The following is a 22841-nucleotide window of genomic DNA, read 5'->3' as shown; positions in this document are numbered from 1 at the left end:
AAATGTCTCAACCATTCTCAGTGCATTTTCAACTTCCATTTTTCCTAAATATAATATATATATATATATATATATATATATATATATATATATATATATATAATATATATATATATATATATGAAAAAACAAGTAAAAAATAGAAAATGCTAAAATAATTTTATAGTGAACATTTCAGTACCGGTTTCGGTCATTTTGAGACCTTTTCAACTGTAACGATTAAATGATTAAATTTAGAAAAATTAGAAGAAAAGTTTTTTTAAAAGAATATTTCTATAGTAGTGTTCAGATTTAAGTGGCATTCTGCCTTTCTCTGACTCCCTTGTTTGCACTTGTGTGTTCGAGGTAGTTGTGACGGAGACATGTGTGCGTCTGTACAAGTATGTACATAATTTGAGTAGTAGAAAATATTTTTATGCGTAAATAAGTAAGCTCCCAACAACAGTGTGTAATTACAGAATATGCCATAAAGAATTCACGAGTGTGTGGCCATGTATATATATATATATATTATATATATATATATATATATATATATATATATATATATATATATATATATATATATATATATTAGCACAGTTTCGTTGCGCGCACGCATTTTGATAACAATTGGCGATGGGGAGGTAAAAGAACAACCTCGATGGCCATACACTTGTGAATTCTTCATAGCATATTCTGTTATTACACACTGTTGTTGGTAGCTTCTGTCTACGCATAAAAAATTTACTACTACTCAAGTTATGTACATACTTGTACAGACGCACACATGTCTCCGTATATATATATATATATATATATATAATATATATATATATATATATATATATATAGATATATATATGTATGTATGTATGTATGTATGTATGTATGTATGTATGTATGTATGTATGTATGTATGTATCTATCTATCTATCTATCTATATATATATATATATCAATATATATATATTACTATATATATATATATAATTCAGATGTACACAACACACACACACATGTATATATATTATATATATATATATATATATATATATTATATATATATATATATATATATACATATATATATTGGATCATCCCATAAATAATGCGTTTTTTTTATACCTTCATTTTTCAAAATTAATATAAAGTTCTTTTTTAATCTAAAATATACTCTCCTTCATTTTATACAATACTCTTCCATCTACCTGGTAGACTTGTAAGGCCCCTTTTCCAAAATCCACTTGTCTGTGACGAAAAATACTCCTCCAGTCCTCTTCTGACCTCGTCTACAGAATTCATATTTTTTCCGCCCAAATGATTTTGAAGACTACAGAATAAATGACAATCAAATGGGACAATGTCTAGCGAATATGGTGGGTTGGGCATCGTTTCCCATTCAAACTGCTCCAGCCTTTGGAATGTCATCCTCGCTCTATGTGACCGAGCATTATCCTGATGGAAGAACACCTTTCGTCTTGAAACCAAAGATGGTTGTTTTTCTTCCAGCGCTGACTTAAGCCGTTCAAGCTGCTCGCAGTAGATCTTTGTTATCGTTTGGTTTGGGTTTAAAAAGTTCAAAGCGGACTAAACCTTTCATATCCTACCAAAAAGATAACAACACCTTACGTGAATGAATACCTTCTTTAACCTGGGGAACCGGTGTTTCTCCTTTTCCTACCCACTGTTTTCGGCGCTTGACATTTTTATAGAGAACCCGTTTCTCATCACCAGTCACTATTCAGTCCAAAAAAAAAAAAAGGTTTATTCATGTGAAGTGACAGCAAAGAAGAGCACACATTCACTCTCTGCGCGCGATTACACTCAGAATGTTTGCGAGGAACCTATTGACCCAATTTGCTCACTTTTCCGATGGCATTCAGGTGTCGATGAATGGTTGAATGACCAAATTCAAGTTTCACTGCTAGCTCCCCAACAGTTACGATGGGGTTCTGTTCCATCAGGGTTTGCAGGACGTCCTAGTCGAGCTCTACAGATCTTCCAGGACGAGGTTTGTCTTCTAGACTGTAGTTTCCAGCTCGGAATTTCTGGAACCACCATTGACACTGGCCTACGCTTATTATCCGATCCCCATACACTGCATTAGTATTCCTTGCACTTTCCGTTGCGTTGTTGCCTTTATTGAACTCATTAAGCAAAATATGCCGAACATGCTCCTTTATCACTTTCATTATAGATTTGAAAAAAAAAACACTGTAAAAATCGAACTGCACCCTTCAAAGTGATCTTTCGTTGGGTATAGAACCTGTAGAGTACATGTTGTGGTGGTTGTTTATTTTATTGGATATTTACTGAATAGAGTGTGCCTTGTGTTTGTGGATTGTTTTGTTTGGGTTGTATCATTGAATTGATAGTGTCCTGCGTGGGATGTGGGCTGTGCCATATAGGCTATTTTTTGGGATAGTGTGTAATGTTGAGGGCCCAAGTATAGCTTGTCCAGTTATAGTGTGTGTGTGTATCTAGGAGTCTGGCTTTGTATTTATGTTATGTTTGTCCTCGACCTCTGCTTGGCAACACGTGTTGGTTTGTTTATGTCCCTGTTACTTAGCGGTTCGACAAAAGTGACCATTAGAATAAGTACCAGGCTTGAACAAAAAAAAAGTAAGTACTGGGGTCGATTTGTTCGAATGAACATTTCAAGGTGGTGCTCCAGCATGGCCGCAGTCCAATGACTGAAACAAGTGGAAGATAAAAGGCCTGCTCATTTGCAACTCAACGGAAAGTGCAGGGAAACAACGCCAGTCAACAACCATTTCAGAATGACTTGCTTCTTGACGATGTTTTCATTTCCCTTTCTTAATTCAACTCTTTAGCATTGACATTACTCATTCAAAGATAATGCTTTTTTTTAAAATTCAAATTGTTTTGAATTAGTCAAGCATTTTCACACAGCTTTGAGATTTCGATGATGTAATTGTTTATTCTAGAGAATGACATAGTAGGATTAGTTTGGGAGGATAGTTTCAACTAAAACGTAGAGTATTTGGGCGTTATATGGTCAGCTTTAATGCTATGCCACCCACGCGGAGTCCTTCGCTCCCTTTTGTGTATTCCCACACAAGTAGTCGAACATTCGGGTTTTGTAAATACAAGACCATTGTTTAAATACGTATGTGGGAGTGGGAGTGTGTGTGTGTGTGCTTGTGTATGTCTATGTATACACACACACACACGCACATATATAGGATGCATCAATTTTTTGAAGGCACCTCTTTCAAGAGTTCTAATTTCTAACTTTTTTTTTATATTGCTGTCAACGAAGTGCTGGAGAAAATTGTGAGGTTTGGATAAAGAGAGTATGCAACGGAAGACCGTACGCCTTCTAGTTAAACTCTGCATTGTCCCACAACCAAAGCATGGATGCGTGTCAATTCCTATGGTCATGTTCTTCCAGATACAAAGCCTCGTAGCTCACCAGATCTCAATCCACTGGACTTTTATGCATGAGGCGTGGTCGAGAGAAAGAGGTCAATCAACACCATACATCATAGTCTCTCAAGTCCTCCATAACCAAATGATTCGGGCATGTCAGGGCTTCCAGACCCGTATTGAAGCAGCTGTTGATGCTACAATGGATTCGTTGAATAGCTGTGATAAAAGGCTTCTCAAGATTATCTCTACTAATTTCTTTTCAAATACAACTTTTCTTTGATAAGTTATACGACTTTTTTTTTTAAAATTCATACAAATGACCTCAAAGAAACTGATGCACCATATACATACATACATACATACATACATACATACATACATACATACATACATACATACATACATACATACATACATATATATATATATATACATATATATATATATATACATATATATATACATATATCTATTTTTAATAATTTTGATATATATTTAAAATAATATAAATTAATTAATCTTATGTATTGGCTTAAGTTTTTCATTGTATGATTTGCCTAATAGTGGTTTTATCTCTAATTTAATATAATATATTTTACTATAAAATTGGATTCAATCCTAAATCTGATTTTCCCTGTAAGTTTGGATTTTTCCCTAATATTTTATTATATACATACTACATATATAATATATTATATATATATATATATATATATATATATATATATATATATATATATATTACATTATATAATTAGGCTTAGTAAAATAAATTACTTTGCCACATACTGAACTTAGTAGAAATAGCAGCCAAAAAAATTTTTTTAGCCATTTCTACTACTTAAGAAAAATTTCTCTCAGATAATGATTACTCCAGACAGCTCACGAAGTAAACATTATCTGAGAGAAATTTTTCTTTAAGTAGTAGAAATGGCTAAAAAAATTTTTTGGGCTGCTATTTCTACTAAGTTCAGTATGTGGCAAAGTAATTTATTTTACTAAGCCCTAATTATATAATGTAATATTTTGAATTCGCCTTAAATGGTCCTTTTACATACTGAACACTTGGTGAAATTGATTAATTAATTTTACCCTCAATTGTTGATATATATTATGTATATATATATAATATATATATATATATATATATATATATATATATATATATATATATCTATATATCATATAATATATATATACTACATATATATATACACACACACACATATATATGCATATATATATACATATATATATATATACATATATATAATATATACATATATATACATATATATATATACATATATATACACATATATATTATATATACATACATACATATACACACACATATATATATATATATATAAATATATATATATATATATTATATATATATATATATATATATATATATATAAATTCGGGGTGAGTACCTGATAATTATAAGCACCTGTGTATACCGTTTGGTGGTGTAGGTGGTGGAGTAAATTGATCAAAATAAAATAAAAACATGATGCGAAGGACTCAGCGGTACATATGTTTCGGGCCTTTATTAGACAGATTTATAACAATGCATAATGTATGTCTGTGGCCTTCTTCAGCCGCGCACAAACACTTCCACAAGGACATGTGTTACACATCAAAAATTCTTGGTTGGGGATGCAAATCCTCTCATTCACGTACGACATAATGCGGCAGCAGCATAGAATTGAAGCGTCCATCTCTTTCTTCTCTCAATGTAGAATGAGGAAATTTGGATGTTGAGGTAATGTAAATAAATAAATACATATATAGAGGTGAAGATGGAGGGGCGAGAGTTCGGGACGAGGGATAAAAAATGTATAAAAAGTGTAAGTATAGAATAATATAAAAATGTAGAGGATAATGATATAAAGAGTTGTAAGGAGATGTAAAGGGGGTATAAAGAAATATAAAGAAATATAAATAAATGTAAAGGCATAAGGTTATAAAGTAAAAATAGAAATAGAAATGAAAGTAAAAAAACCTGATAAAAGCATGATAAAGGTGTAAAAGAATGTAAAGATAAGGGATGTATAGAGGTTACGGACCAAGCATGGTGGTCAGGAGATTGATAAAATTTAGTTGTAGAATTGTCAGTAAATCAACAGTTTCGTCTGGGGACTTAATGCGTTATAAATCAGAGCTGATGAGCATTTAATCTGGTTCCTTGAAATAAATGGACTTCTAGTACATACATATCAACATGGATACATACACCCACATACACGCGCACATATACGCCTCCAAGCCTATAAGCATACACACGCACTCGCGTGTAAACACGTACACAAACACACACGCACCTACACGCACGCGCGTACACACACATACATACAACAGAATATCCGCATATATACACGGACATTACGCGCGTACACGCTCACATGTATATACGCGCGCCCATCACTACATACACACACGTATATGCCCACGCCTCTAGGTCTAGGTATAAGATATTAAAGGAAGTGTATAAGAACGTATGTAAAGAATCCCGTACTCATGTCAATACGTGCACGCACACACGGCTGTGTCCGTATGTGCGTGCACATATACACTCATATACACACACAGAGACACACGCGCACATGGGTATAGCTATAAGATATCGAAGTATGCATGTACATATATGCGCGTGCATATGTATGTATGCGTATACACACGTACGCGGACGCTCGTATATTCAAAAAGTGGATCCATAGGTAAGTAAATAAACATATATAGAGGTGTAAAGCGATAAGTTAGGGGTAAGAATGAGGGTAAGGGTAAAGATTAGAAATAAAAATACAGTATAAAATAAGAAATACAATGTAATAGTTAGAAATGAAGTATAAGAATTATAAAAATTATAAGAGTTAAGGTAAGGGATGAAAATGAAAATGAGAATAAATGGAAGTAGAATAAAAGTAAAAATAAAATTAAAAATAAAAATAAATGGAAGTAGGATAAAAGTAAAAATAAAAGTAAAAATAAAAATAAAATAAAATAAGATAAAAATATAATTTTGTAAAGTTTAACATGAGATGAAGGTGGTTGAAAGTTAGAGGTGTGTGTTAAACGTAGGGGCGGGCGGGGGGAACTGAAAATTGGAAGGGTGGGAAGTGGAGTTTGGCGGTGTGCGTTCAACATCTGAGTTAGAAATGTGAAAGGGTATAGATATAGGGAATTAAAGAGACCACATAGGGAGGATATGGGTGTAGGAGAAGAAATATTTAGGGAAAAGAAGTCATATATGGGAGACAAAATTTGTATATATAGGAGGAAAATGTAGGGAACCGTATATGCACATACACACACCCACACACACACACACGCACGCACATGTACATATATATGTATATGTACACATACGTACACGTATGTGCACATACATACGCACACACACACATACACACGCACATATAGGAAAGCGGGATGTGCTGGAGCCGACAGGTTGCACCGGGTGGGAGGAAATTGCGTGTGGGAGTTGGTATAAGACCTAAGCATTGTAGTATTTGAAAGTATTAATAAGTTTATGTATACAGGATGGTTTGAACTCTGACCTTTTGTTAATAAGATTGTGTTTGTCTTTGAATTTCAAGATGTTCAGGAGTTCTACACAGCATAGTTGGCATCCTGCTCTATTATTTAAATAAGGTGCAGCTGATCCGATGATGGACCATCTGAGTTTGAAGCCTATGCATTTGTCTTTTAATTCCCAAATTCTTTTAGAGAGGGAGGTGCTGTTAGCCTTATGTCTGTGTCTCAGCGAGGACCGGTGGTTGTAGTATCTGGATTTCCAGGAGGTTGAGCAACCATATAGGTGAGTGTGTTAAACTGAGTACTCACCTCACATGAGTATATTACGTTTTTCGCCCTACATGCGCCCTGCAGCGGGCACTCTGATGCACATCTGCAGTTGCATTGCATTGCATTATTCGGTCGTGTGCTGCTAATCCCAGGCGGAGGTGTTGCAATACTAGTGGGGGCGTTGGTATCCTCCTGGTTGTTGATGGGTGTAGTATTTCCTCTGTTGTGTTGGCGGGTGTTTACTAACTGTTTGGGTAGTATGGCTGCCAGTCTGGTTATATTGTCTACTGTCTAGATGAGGGGGGTTCTGTTGGTCGCTATGGTTTGCTCTTGATCTAGCTGTTCTAATATTAATATAGTTATGTTTAGCTATGAGGCAGCTCATGTTGGGCAGTAGAGTAGGAAATCCTAATAGTTTTGTTGGAGAAGATACTTCTATACTTGTGGGTGGGTGGGAAGTTGTTGGAAATTATAGAGAATATTCTCTTACATAACTTACCCCTAACTGCTAAGTTGAAAGGTATGTTGAACCATATATATTTGCGTAATCTACTATTATCCCTTCTATTTCTCCTAATAGGATCTATATTGCTCTGTCGGGAGGGTTACTATTGTGTGCTATTCTATTAGTTCGCCTATTTCCTATACGTTGTTTGGAGTTTAATTAGAATTATCGCTAGTGTGAGTTGAGTGTTGAGTTCGATTATAATTGGGAGTCTTATGGCCGACGGACGCTCCCGGGTGGTCTACATATGATATTCTCTGGTTATACCCGGCACTATAGAGAGCCTGGTTGTAGTGTTGTGCATGATTATTGAAAATTTCTCTATTAGAGGATAGTTTTGTCAGTCTGTCTGAGATGGCTTGGACCGTGGTGCTAATTATACAGGGTGGATGGTTGGAAGAGGTATGGATGTATTTGGTAGTTTCTTCGGGTTTCCTATACGGGTAGTGAAGGTGCTTATTCAAATCTAACGTAACATCTAAGAAGTTTACTATTTTAGTATTGGTCATAAATTCTAGTTTAAGATTGAAGGATTTGAAAAAAAGCCTGATTTTTTTCCAATTCTTTCTAGTTTGCTCCTATTGTTGGTGGGGTATATGAAGAGAGCGTCGTCTTTGTATAGACCCCCCTGAAGATCCGGTACCTCGGAGAAAAGCTTCTTGAGCAGGTAGGCCCCGACCAAGTCAGTCACTTGAGCTGAATCGCTCGAGCCCATAGCCACATCGAAATTGTCGGGGGTATCGGATCTGGTCCAGAGCCTACCGTCGAATTCTATTATGGTTTTTCTAGCTAATAGAATTATGTCAATTTTTTCTCTGTCTATGAGTGAAAGGTTGCGGGCAAAAATAAGGGATTTGTTAAGTAAGATGGGGGATATACTGGCGTAGTAGCTAGCTATGTCGAATTGGATGAATGAGTAGTCGGGCCTATTGGTGATAGTGTTAAACCATTCTAGTACATCGTTGGTGTTAATCCATAGTTGGAGTGGGATGTGGGGTTTGATGTGTGGGATCACCTTGTCCAGGATAGTCTTGCTAAGTCTGCCGATATCCGATTTAGTCGGACAGATTAATCGTACTCCTACACTATCTGGGAAGTCTTTCTTATGGTCTTTAATAGTAATTTTGGGTACTTGTGGTTTAATAGGTTCTGTTCTGTCCAGGAGGTCTAATTTGCTCATAACTTCCTTGATTTTGTAGTTAATTTCCTTAAGGTTATCCGTAGAAGTAGTTTTATACTTTTTGCTAAGTTCCCTCATGATGAGCGATTTGTAGGTTTGGTAGTCTAGCCTATACCAGTTCCCAGTCTTGTCGGCGGGTATGATAAGACTATCATCGTTCCTAAGTGAATGCAGGAAATCTTTAAGGCTCCTTAAGTGGGTGTTGGAAATGGTCTTATGTTTGCTAATAAGCATTTATAGAACACGTATCCTACAGAAACTCAACAAACAATTAAAGATGGAGAAGAGAGGGTGTTAAAAGTTAAAAAAAAGTTCATCCATGCATACGATCGTTTCGAATAACATGGTAAAAATTAGAAATTAATTTAATTATAGTTATAATTAAATTAATTACATATTACTGGTCTCCTCAGTGTGAAAAAAGAAATAAATCAAAAAGAATACACCAGAAGAATGTTATATTGTTACAGAAAACTAGATGGAGTGAGTGTCACATAAAATATTCGGATATACATAATATCCTTATTAAAGATAAAATGCATGCTAAGATAATGTCAGCATGTGTTTTTTTATCTTTTAAGATAGTGTGACACTATTTTAGCATGTTCGAAGTTTTTTCTCATCGGGGAAAAATCATAGCATTCCAGCCTTTTGCTTTTTAAACTTCTTTAGCTTTGAATATACATAAGGATATTATGTATATCCGAATATATGATGCGATACTCATTCCATCTAGTCTTCTGTAACAACATAACATTCTGCTGATGTACTCTTTTTGATGTATTTCTTTATTCGCACTGAGGAGAACAGTAATGCGTAATTTAACATTACTGTTCGAAACGATCGTATGCATGGATTAAATTTTTTAAAAAACTTTTAACATCTTCTCTTCTCCATCTTTAATTGTTTGTTGAGTTTCTATAGGATACGTGTTCTATAAATACTCATAACACACCTTATACTTGTAACATTTTCATATTCGAAAAATACTTACAACAGTAAACTACCAATGTAATATGAAGAATCTTTATATTATAAATCGACCTTCGGAACCCACCAAAATTAAAGATGAAATAGAACTCAACCTTTCTCACATATATTCCTATATATATATATATATATATATATATATATAACGGGAAGCTTTATAAAAATAAACAAAAGACGAAGGCAGGTGGAATACAAACAAACAATTGTATTAGTATGGCGCTCAGGAATATAAATAAAACAAGTCTTTTACGTTTCGAGCCTACGCTCTTCAACAGAAAGATACACAGAAAAGAAACACGGAGAGAAACAAGGAGAGAAAAAAATGCGTGCAGAGGCTAGCGAATCAACATGGCGATCTGATTCCGGCCAGAAGTCAAAGATCAAACGTGAGACGCAAGAGCGAAAATAGGGGAGATAACAGGGTCAAATGACCACGCCCCAACATAAGGGTGTGTGTGTGTATGAGAGAGTATGTAGTGCGTATGAGAGGTCTGGACGTGTGTATGTATGTATGTATATATATATATATATATATATTATATATATATAATATATATATATATATAACGGGAAGCTTTATAAAAATAAACAAAAGACGAAGGCAGGTGGAATACAAACAAACAATTGTATTAGTATGGCGCTCAGGAATATAAATAAAACAAGTCTTTTACGTTTCGAGCCTACGCTCTTCAACAGAAAGATACACAGAAAAGAAACACGGAGAGAAACAAGAGAGAAAAAAATGCGTGCAGAGGCTAGCGAATCAACATGGCGATCTGATTCCGGCCAGAAGTCAAAGATCAAACGTGAGACGCAAGAGCGAAAATAGGGGAGATAACAGGGTCAAATGACCAACGCCCCAACATAAGGGTGTGTGTGTGTATGAGAGAGTATGTAGTGCGTATGAGAGGTCTGGACGTGTGTATGTATGTATGTATATATATATATATATATATATATATATATATATTGAAAAGATCCATATATATATATATATATACATATATACATACACACTTCATATATATATATGAAGTGACTTCATTTAGACATAAAGTAGATTCGAACCTGAATCTACCAATTTCCCTTAACATTGCAACAGCATTTTTCTCACCGAAAAACAATGGTTGACAGCAGCCACATTCAACATATGGTTTTGTCAAGACAATTTATGTATTTTCAGTTTAACTCTTGATCTCTTCTATGCCACCAAAAATTGAAATTAGATAAGGGCGGCCTACATCAACTGCTCATTGTTTTCGGTGATACTTCTCTTTATTGTTCTAGCTAGCCTGTTGAGTTATAAATACTAGAATTTTATAATATATTCGATTTTTTAACTAATGTATAACCCCAGCCTCCTAATTGGTTTTTGTTTTGTCTTTGTGCTGTCCCCTCTGTGTCATGGCCTGTGTGCCGAATAAAAAAAAATTAGCGAGAACCGACTAACAAGGGGAGTTGGCTGACCGGCTGAACGAAATGCCGTCCCTGAATGAAAGGTCACAGAGGGACAACTATGGTAACTCATCAACGAAGCAGTTGTCTCGTCCCACCACTCTCACTTTCTCTCGCTAACTCATTTCCATTCTCTACGACATCACTCTATCACTATCTTTGGCCGACTCCGACAATGACGAGAACATGCACACACTTATACAAGTAGAAATTAACTCTCTTCAACCTAGCATGCTTTTCCACTTATATTATACACCCAACCCCCGCCGTCGTGTGTGGCTATTTATAAAGTAACAGTAAATAAAAAAATTGGAGTCGACATCAACTTCGTCCACTGTTCTCCTTTCACATCGGCAACAACATCAACATCATCAGGATTCCATATAATAAACAACTTAAAACGAATTACTGCATCTACCGTTGTCGGAGGTTACGACGTGTATGTATGTATGTATGTATGTATGTATGTATGTATGTATGTATGTATGTATGTATGTATGTATGTATGTATGTATGTGTGTATGTGTGTGTGTATGTGTGTATGTGTGTGTGTATGTGTATGTATGTGTGTGTGTATGTGTGTGTGTATGTATGTGTGTGTGTATGTGTGTATGTATGTGTGTGTATGCGTGAATGTGTATGCGTGTATGTGTGCGCGCATCTATATGTGTGTGTATGTGTGTATGTATATGTGTGTGTATGTGTGTATGTATGTGTGTGTGTATGTGTGTGCGTGCGCGCGCGTGCATGTATGCATGTATGCGTGCATGTATGTATCTATGTACGTATGTACATGTATGTATGTATGTATGTACTTACGTATGTATGTATGTATGTATGCATGTATGTATGTATGTATGTATGTATGCATGTATGTATGTATGTATGTATGTATGTATGTATGTATGTATGTATGTATGTATGTATGTATGTATGTACGTATGTATGTATGTACGTATGTGTGTATGTATGTATGTATGTACGTACGTACTTACGTAAGTATGTATGTATGTATGTATGTATGTATGTATGTATGTATGTATGTATGTATGTATTTATGTATGATAGGTAAGACAAAAAATGGTATACAATAGATATAGACAATAAGTGTTCAGGCCGGACCAAGTGCCCAAAATCCAACGTCGAACGGAAACGATGCAAATAAGAGTTGGCTGGCTGTGAGTAATGTAACGATCAAGCTAATGAAAGTATACGATAACAAAAAGGACAGACAGTTGCAAAATATTTCAAATCTTTATATATAAAAGAGAGGTTGTGTGCTGTCTGTCTCCTACGATTTAGATTCCTAACTACTCCCACATTTTGCGGTGCAGTTTAACCAAAACCGGGTATCTTATAGTCGTGATTCATATCGAGCCCTTCTGGGTATTAGCGCGCGTCTACGATGAATCTACGATTTAAAAAAAAAATTTACCATAATTTTTTTTCCATTTTAATGCATTTTTTCGCTATTATATAAGGGAAGTAACTCTCTAAAAATGTCTACGATGAGTCAACGATAAAAAAAAAATTACCATCATTTTTTTCCATTTTAATGCATTTTTCGCTATTATATAAGGGAAGTAACTCTCTAAAAATGTCTACGATGAGTCAACGATTTAAAAAAAAATTACCATCATTTTTTTCCATTTAATGCATTTTTTCGCTATTATATAAGGGAAGTAACTCTCTAAAAATGTCTACGATGAGTCAACGATTTAAAAAAAATTACCATAATTTTTTTTCCATTTTTAATGCATTTTTTTGCTATTTTTTGGCTATAACTCTAAAAATGCTTATGTAGTTATTTCCCTTACAAACCCGAGCAAAGCCGGGCGATACTGCTAGTCATTTATAATACAAGTTACAGAAATGAATATAAAAATCTGTAGATATAAGAAAAAAAAGCTGGAGATCCAGAAAAGTGAAAGTTCATAGCCATTCCTCATAAAAAGGGGGAAATGAGATGAGAGAGGAATAAACTCTTTTACTCTTTTACTTGTTTCAGTCATTTGACTGTGGTCATGCTGGAGCACAGCCTTTAGTCGAGCAAATCGACCCCAGGACTTATTCTTTGTAAGCCTAGTACTTATTCTATCGGCCTCTTTTGCCGAACTGCTAAGTTACGGGGACGTAAACACGCCAGCATCGGTTGTCAAGCGATGTTGGGGGGGGGGACAAACACAGACACACAAATACACACACGCATACACACACACACACATGCACACATACACACACACATGCACACATACACACACACATATATATACGACGGGCTTCTTTCAGTTTCCGTCTTCCAAACACTTGGTAACTAAACACTTTTAAACTTCGTATACTGGTAGAATGTGTTACATAAAACATCTTTTTCTCTTGGCTTCTGGGGGGAAGGGTATCTTTTTTCTCATAAATAACAGTGACAAACTGAGTAGAGACCGCAGGAAATTGTTGTTGACAAACTACGGCAATAATTGTATTCACCTCAATAGACGTCATTGATTGGTTGAAATTGCCGAAATGCAAGAAATTAAGCAAGAAATAACTTACAAACTACATAAATTTCTCAAGAAAGCCAAGAGAAACGAGGTTTTATGTAACACATTCTACTAGTATACGAAGTTTAAAAGTGTTTAGTTACAAAGAAAATATTTTAAAAATCTGCCGGTCAAAGTAAAAAGATCCCAATGGCTGTCATTGAGAATAATAATAATAATAATAAAAAAAAAACAACAAGGAATAAAACTTTAGCAACAATGAAAATACCATAACTGTCATCATCATCATCATTATCATCATGATTATGGTCACGATTATTGTCTTCGTCGTCGAAATAGTATTAAGTTAAAAGAAAACAATAAACATATTGGGTTTCTTTCTTTTTTTTTTATCATAGGCTTCGGATATCAATATGGGTGAGGGATAGATAAGCTCCAATACTCGACACGCCCACCACAAAAAAAAAATAGAAGGATGAAAGACACACACACACACATACACACACACACACACATATATATATACGACGGGCTTCTTTCAGTTTCCGTCTACCAAATCTACTCACAAGGCTTTGGTCGGCCCGAGGCTATAGTAGAAGACACTTGCCCCAGGTGCCACACAGTAGGACTGAACCCGGAACCATGAGGTTCGTAAGCAAGCTACTTTATTTCAAATTTGCCATGACGGCAATACAAAGAGGGGACGAAAATAGACAAACAAACATAAAAAGGTGAAGTAGCTGTTAATCGATTAAAAAACAGTTTCGGATGATAAGTGAATCATGAAACAATATATATAGTTAAAAAAATTTTTTTTTTCACACAGCCACTCCGACGCCTATCTTACGATTATCTTATGAACTTCATTAGCTTACAGCTATGGCAGAAACAGTTGTAAGGTAATGATGTTGATAAGATAATCACTTATTCCTTTGTCATCCCTTATTTTCTTACTACCTATTTCTTTATTACCCACAAGGGGCTAAACATAGAGAGAACAAACAAGGACAGACAAACGGATTAAGTCGATTATATCGATCCCAGTGCTTAACTGGTACTGAATTTATCGACCCCGAATGGATGAAAGGCAAAGTCGACCTCGGCGAAATTTGAACTCAGAACGTGACGGCAGACAAAATACCTATTTCTTTATTACCCACAAGGGGCTAAACACAGAGGGGACAAACAAGGACAGACATAGGTATTAAGTCGATTACATCGACCCCAGTGCGTAACTGGTACTTAATTTATCGACCCCGAATATATGAAAGGCAAAGTCGACCTCGGCGGAATTTGAACTCAGAACGTAACGGCAGACGAAATACCTGTTTCTTCACTACCCACAAGGGGCTAAACATAGAGTGGACAAACAAGGACAGACAAACGGATTAAGTCGATTACATCTACCCCAGTGCGTAACTGGTACTTAATTTATCGACCCCGAAAGGATGAAAGGCAAAGTCTACCTCGGCGGAATTTGAACTCAGAACGCAGCGGCGGACGAAATACCGCAAAGCATTTCGCCCGGTTTTATTAACGATTCTCCCAGCGCACCCGCCCTTTATTTTCTTATTACCGCTGTCTTCTCGACTAACGCTTCGTTCTGAAGCATTTGGACATTGAGTTCTACACCAGTTTATTAGTATTGCAATGCCTAGGCAAAATATTAAAACCTTACAGTTGGTGGTTAGGGTGTCAGCACCATGATCGTAAGATTGTGGTTTCGATTCCTGGACCGGGCGACGCGTTGTGTTCTTGAGCAAAACACTTCATTTCACGTTGCTCCAATCCACTCAGCTGGCAAAAATGAGTAACGCTGTAATGGACTGGCGTTTCCGTCCAGCTGGGGAACATATACGCCATAGAAACCGGGAAACCGGGCCCATGAACCTGGCTAGGCTTTAAAAGGGCGTATTTATTTATTTATTTTTACAGAAAGGTATAAGCCTTAAGAATTGATATTGTGACGTCACCGATGAGACAGAGAAGAATTCGAGTAGTCTTTCGCTTTGGTTCAACCTGGACAGGTAAGTAAAAATCCTAAGAGTTACTGTTCAAACTTCGTCAGTAACAGAGTGGAGAATACGGGCAAACCTTTAAAGTTGTTTTTAGGGTTTTGGTGCCTAGTGAAAGCAGTAAAATGCATGTAAAATGCATTTGACATGTTTGCAGCGATATATCCGTCTTATTTTATGAATGTATGTGCGTACAGAAGCTTGATATCTATCTATCTATCTATCTATCTATCTATCTATCTATCTATCTATCTATCTATCTATCTATCTATCTATCTATCTATCTGTTTCATTATTGCCCACAAGGGGCTAAACATAGAGGGGACAAACAAGGACAGACAAACGGATTAAGTCGATTACATCGACTCCAGTGCGTAACTGGTACTTAATTTATTGACCCCGAAAGGATGAAAGGCAAAGTCGACCTCGGCGGAATTTGAACTCAGAACGCAACGACAGACACAATACCGCTAAGCATTTCGTCCGGTGTGCTAACGTTTCTGCCAGCTCGCCGCCTTCTATCTATCTATCTATCTATCTATCTATCTATCTATCTATCTATCTATCTATCTATCTATCTATCTATCTACCTGTCTGTCTATCTGTCTGCCTGTCTGCATGTGTGTGTGTATTTGTGTATGTATATATGCGATATGCACACACACACACACACATTTCGTTTTCTTTTCCTCTCTTTTGTATCTTCGCAGCAGTTTAACACCCAATATCATGAAAGAAAAAGTATCCTTCTTGGTCGGAGCCAGAACTTCCCGCTTAAATTTCAACCTTTATATACAGATACCATCTCATTGCTTTACTAGCAAATAAGATACCTAAAGAAGATCAATGTCTCAGTTTTCACAGCACTAATTATCATTCCTGCCTTGTGACCAGACCCATTCGGTGCATGTGTGAGATCACCTTCTGATGAATCATGTAACATATCGCCTGCATGTTATTATTTGATCCCGCATGACGTCTGCGTGTTGTCAGAGCGTCGTCTTGTCGTCTGCATCAGCTAACCGATCATAACCCCACCGATTGTGGGGATATCACTTCCACAATAGCTGCGCTTGTCTATCCAGTTCATAAAAATTATGAAAAGGTGGGGTGACAATACACATCCCTGCCGAAGTCCAATACCCACGTTGGAAAGTTCCGGCTTAGTACCATTTACTCGAACCCAAACAGGTAGGCATTCGTACAGGGACTTCACAGCTTCCAGAAGTTGCCCGTTAATTCCAAACTTCGGTAAAACCCTCCACAACATGTCCTACAACACACGGTCATGTATCTTCTCGAGCTCTACAGATCGAGGAATAAATAGACGAGCATTCTGGAGAAGTGGAAAGAATACTTTGTTGATATTCAAAATCCAGGCACAATAAAATCTTAGTTTTCGACCGTAGATGCACGAAGTGCATCTTAACCAAATACAGGTGTCGTGTAAAATTCAAGGAAGCTCATTCTAAAGAAGCACGTATATGCAATAAAATCATGGAAAATATAGAGAAAATCTTAAGTGTTTGTATTGGCGATGTGCTACAGTGTCACTCGCCAGTTTATCTAGCTACACTATCCAGCAAAAGGCGTTAAATTTATGAAATCAATTGGAAAACGAAACCGAGGAACTCAACTCAAAATATTTGTTGCTCCGTATTTTTGCTCCGTATAATTCAAGTAAACTGTTTCATTACTAATTCATTCTAATAACAAGAGAATCAGCAAGTGCTGACATTCAGGCCGTATCGGAATGTCTAGCAAATGAAGAGTATTAGAAATAATAATAATAATACTAAAACGAAGAAGAAGAAAAAAAGAGGTGAATATTCATCGGATCAAGTTTCTAATGTTGATAAAGTTATGCTGTTTTCGGAAACGTTAACTCTCTAAAATTCATATCTCAAAGGAAACGAAAATGCGCTGGGGTATAAAACACCAAGAGATTGTTTCACATTGTTGTTAGGAGTAAACCCCACATGAGGTTTGTAATTTAAGTCACTGATTATTTATCACTAAGATTGTCAGAGAGCAACGAAAGGCGTCTCCGAATCTTTTCTGCTTGGGTTACACGGAATTTGTTCACTGAATGCATCGTCGAATATGTCTGCCCTGCAGTCAAACTTCACTGTGAGAAGAATAATTTCGGACCCAAAGCAGTTGTTTTGCTTTTGTGATACATTCTTTGGGTATCTATCAAATCTCGGTTAAGTCCAAAATTATATTCTTGTTAAATTTGAAGTAGTTTTCATTCCACCAAAACAGAACTTCTCGACAACAATTTGTGGATCAGAGAATTATTTCCGTTTTCAAGGCATACTGTCTAATAAACGTTTAAGATTACAGCAACTGTGTGTGTATGTGTGTGTGTGTGTGTGTGTGTGTGTGTGTGTGTGTGTGTGTGTGTGTGGTGTGTGTGTGTGTGTGTCTGTGTCTGTGTGTGTGTGTATTATTGACGTTCCACGTGCAAACCTTCAACTTTTTCAACGCCAAAATTTTTTTAATTCAATATTTTCATATTATTATTCATAGCTTCGGCTTTCTCCGTTCCAGAATTGAATTATATTAGGTTGCCAAGAAAGTTCTAGCGGTTTTTAACCTCTAAATTCAGATGCACATATCTCGGCTCAAACAAAACTTTATTAATCGAAATAAACACCATCCGAATCAACACACTTTTGCCAACGCGAAACAAGTTTGGTGGCGATGAAGTTGTTGAAGGCGTGTTTAGCATCGCTTTGGTTTTTGAAGCATTTCTCACGCAGGAAGTTGTCAAGATGCTTGAAAAAGTGGTAGTCGGTATGCGAGAGGTCTGGTGAATATGGCGGATGAGGCAGAGTTTCGTAGCCCAATTCGTTCAACTTCTGCAGTGTCAGATGTGCGACATGTGGCCGAGCGTTGTCAAGGGGAAGAATTGGTCCTTTTCTGTTGACCAATACTGACTGTTGTCGGAGTTTCTTATGCATTTCTTCCATTTGCTGACAGTATTTCTCCGCTGTAATGGTTTCGCCTGGATCCGAAAAGCTGTGATGAATGAGACTGGCTGCAGACCACCAAACAGTCACAATGACCTTCTTTTGGTGCAACTTTGGCTTCGGGAAGTGCTGTGGAGCTTCGTCAGAGTCCAACCACTGAGCTGAGCGTCGCCGGTTGTCGTAAAAAATCCACTTTTCATTGCAAGTCAAAATCCAGCCGAGAAACGGGTCGATCTTGTTGCGTAAAAGAAGGGAAGACGACACTTCGAAACGGCGTTTATTTTTTTGTCGTTCAATTCGTGTGGCACCCATTTCTCAAGTATTTTTGTTTTTCCAATCTATCTCATGTGGTTGGAAATTGTCGTATACGTTACGTCTAATTCAGAAGCAAGCTCTCGAACAGTTGTGCGTGGATTGGCTTCCACCAAGGCTCGTTGTCAACGTCCGATAGCCACCACTACGCTTATCTTCAAGACTTTCGTCAACGCTACGAAATTTCTTGAACCACCATTGTGCTGTATGTTCATTAGTGGTTCCTGGGCCAAACGCCTCGTTGATATCGCAAGCTGTTTCAGCAGCTTTTCGGCTTAGCTTGAACTGGAATGAGAAAATTGTGCGAATATGCTTTTTGTCCATGTTGTATTCAACGTTCCAGAAAAAAAATGGCCTAATTATTCAAAAAGAAAAAGAGTAATACGATGAGATAGAGCGAAAAGCGGGCTTTAAAATGATATATAAAGTCAAACTAATTTAACGAAAATTAATTTGAAAATACATCATTTAAAATCAAATTAGACATTCCGCAAGAACCTTCTTGACAACCTAATATATATTTATGTGTATGTGTGTATGTAGTGCTTCTAAACGGTGTGGGGAAGTAACCCTGCATACTGTTAGGAGATTTTGGTATCATTGAAAAAAAAATTGTTGGTTATAAAACCGTTGCGTTCTGAGATATTGGTAAAATGTAATTTGAGGAGCACACGAGAGTTCATGTCTAAGTCCTGTCGCAGCTTTTCTATTTTTAGAATATTGTAATTATGATGCTTTCCGTTGTGTAAGGTGGTGTCTAGGCTGCAGCTAAAAGCTGTGTATAAATGAATGATTGTGTGTCGTCTTTGCTGGCAGGTCTATTGTCCACCATAGTCTTGTCCTGATATTTAATAGTTGGTCTGATGTCCATCGCCTGCTATAACTACCACTGCATGCCAGTTGGTAGAAACAATATGAAAAGGGATACTTTCGTCATATCTCTGGTACATACTCTACGACTTGGTGCTGCCCCCTATAAACTGCAAGATGGACAACCAGTGTCAACAATTGCAGTTGGTAGGATCGTCCACGATACCACGTATTAACAGCCACGCTCGTTGATGTAGCATTCAATTTGGATTACTGATTGGTTTAGGAAAGTGATGACGTAGGCACTTTATGTTAATGAAGTAGATACACTAGTTGATGACGTTGCATTTATGTTGACGCCATTCTGTCTGGTGTTATGTAATTGCTGTTAAAAGTAAGCTGCCTGTTTATGGGTTTACATTTGCTTGGCAGGTTACCACGAATAAATATATATACATATTCGCTTGTTGGTATTCGCTTTGTTGGTACTCCGTCAGTTACGAAGACGAGCGTTCCAGTTGATCCAACCAACGAAACAGCCTTTTCCTGATATTAACGTGCCAGTGACTGAGCACACCACGGACATGCGTACCCCTAACGTAGTTCTTGGGAAGATTCAGCGCGCCGCAGGATGTAACAAGGCTGGTCCCTTGAAATGCAGGTCCAACTAATTTTTGCGAGGTGAGTGGACTGGAGCAACGTGAAATAAAGTGTCTTGCTCAAGAACACAATGCGAGGCCGGGTATCGAACTCATGACGATCGTCGGCCGAACACCCTAACCATTAAGCCACGTTATATATGTATATTTAACTAGCGTTTATCTCAGAAAACATAATTCTCTCCAGCCTAGATATATATTCTATTTTAATATGTGTGCCTACCGTTTACTCTCTTTCTCTGTCTGTCTGTCTGTCTGTCTTTTTGCTTCTGTCTCTATCTGTCTGTCTCTCTCTCCCTTCCTAATATGAAGGAAAGGTAGTGTCCCTTTTCTTTACTACCCACAAGGGGCTAAACACAGAGAGGACACACAAGGACAGACAAAAGGATTAAGTCGATTATATCGACCCCAGTGCGTAACTGGTACTTATTTAATCGACTCCGAAAGGATGGAAAGCAAAGTCGACCTCGGCGGAATTTGAAACGGAAGACGAAATACCTACTTCTTTATTACCCACAAGGGGCTAAACATAGAGGAGACAAACAAGGACAGACAAACGGATTAAGTCGATTATATCGACCCCAGTGCGTAACTGGTACTTATTTAATCGTCTCCGAAAGGATGGAAAGCAAAGTGGACCTCGGCGGAATTTGAACTCAGAACGTAACGGGGCAGACGAAATACCGCTAAACATTTCGCCCGGCGTGCTAACGTTTCTGCCAGCTCGCCGCCTTCATAGAAAGGTAGTGTCCATCACTTTTGAAGTCTCTCAGGGACTATTGTGTTTGATGCCGTTAATTTCACGTTTAAATTGTTGCAAGTCTGCACCTGCACTAAAGACATCAGCGGGTTGGGAATTCCAGAGGGTCGATGTTCTGGGCTGGTGGCGGGTGAGACTGGTGGCGAGTGGGGGGGGGGTTTGAGTTGGGCCTGGAGGAGGATATGAAGGTGACGAAATGTGGACATATGATTCTGTGACAGAATCGTCTGAGTGGAGGATATCCAAGATCAGCCAATTCCGAGTAACAGAGACCAGTAGAAAAGAGGAAGAAGAGAGCACCGTATCAATTATGTGAGAAGTATTACGTTGTGGGCCCCGCTCGAGCTTTGAAGTGTCAGCAACTGTTGGGAGATGAAATATCTTCTGTCTTTGAAGAGAAGTTCTAATCTTTGTAAACGATGTGCTTTTGCCAATGAGGCACAACATTTGCAGTGATCCCGAGGGGTCTGAACGAGTGTTGTTTATGTTTAGGAGGTTGTAGTGCCACCCATTTCTCAATCCGAGTGGCGATAGAGATATTTTGCTGTTAAAGGGGACAAGATGGACATGCTCTCCAAGGAGAGAGAAGGGTGCTCTGAAAGTCTCCATTCATGAAATCTGTACAGGTTTTATGCGTGGTGCAGGCTTCGAGTAGATGATTCATGGTTGGAGGAGATTAGGGACGAATAAAAGGTCTATAATTTACATAAGGGTGAGTGAACGTTATAGGTCGTGGGGGCAAGTATATTATCTCTCTCTATATAAAGCTGAATTTGTCTGTGTATGGAAGGTTTGGCAGCCTTCAACTAACACTTATCTCCTCCGAGATCCTGCGGCGCAAGTTGACCAAAATTGAGAGTATGATAGAAGAAGGCTTGCTCTTCATTCCTTAGAAGAAAAAATTCAAATCGGACCATGTTAACACCAAAAATTATTTACATAAAAAAGATGCTTTTTTTCTATGAAAATCCCTATTTTTTACGATTTTTTGACTGTTGTGTCACCATTTTTCAGTGTATGTTCACTTAAAGAGAATAACAAGCTACATAATGCAAAATGTTTACTTTTCAAAAATTCCAATTCTAAAGGGTCGAAGCAAACCCGAGCAACGCCGGGCGATACTGCTAGTTGATGTATAAGAAGGAAAGGGATAAGGGAACAGAACCGAACCTTGGAAACCGAACGCCGATTTCGCTTGAGAATGAAACAGAAAGAGTTCTTTGAACTGCTGCGAGGACGTGACCTGATTAAAAACAAACAAACAAATAAACAAAAGAGAAACAACCACTGATCAAAATGATGAGAAATGGTTCGAAGTATTCAGGTTTTGATAGGAGATTCGTGTGTCAGACACGGTCGAAGACTTTTGTGATATCTAGGGAGATAACAATGTTTACACTGTACTTTTCTATTTCTATAAGCAAGAGGCCTCCTAGTGAGTGTAGGTTTCCAGCAAAGCTAGCTCTGCGGAAGCCGTGCTGATGGTCATTAAGACGT

At 37.2% G+C, this 22841-nt stretch overlaps 1 protein-coding gene across 1 annotated transcript in view; it reads right to left on the bottom strand.

The window, feature by feature from the left end:
• Positions 1-22841, bottom strand: part of LOC115218532 (beta-1,3-galactosyltransferase 5) — a 160412-nt gene that overhangs the window by 77373 nt on the left and 60198 nt on the right. The window lies entirely within an intron of this gene.

Source organism: Octopus sinensis, linkage group LG13 (assembly GCF_006345805.1).
Source record: "Octopus sinensis linkage group LG13, ASM634580v1, whole genome shotgun sequence".
Lineage (NCBI taxonomy): Eukaryota > Metazoa > Mollusca > Cephalopoda > Octopoda > Octopodidae > Octopus > Octopus sinensis.
Note: the sequence above shows the minus strand (reverse complement) of the source record. Positions and strands in the feature narration are given on the sequence as shown.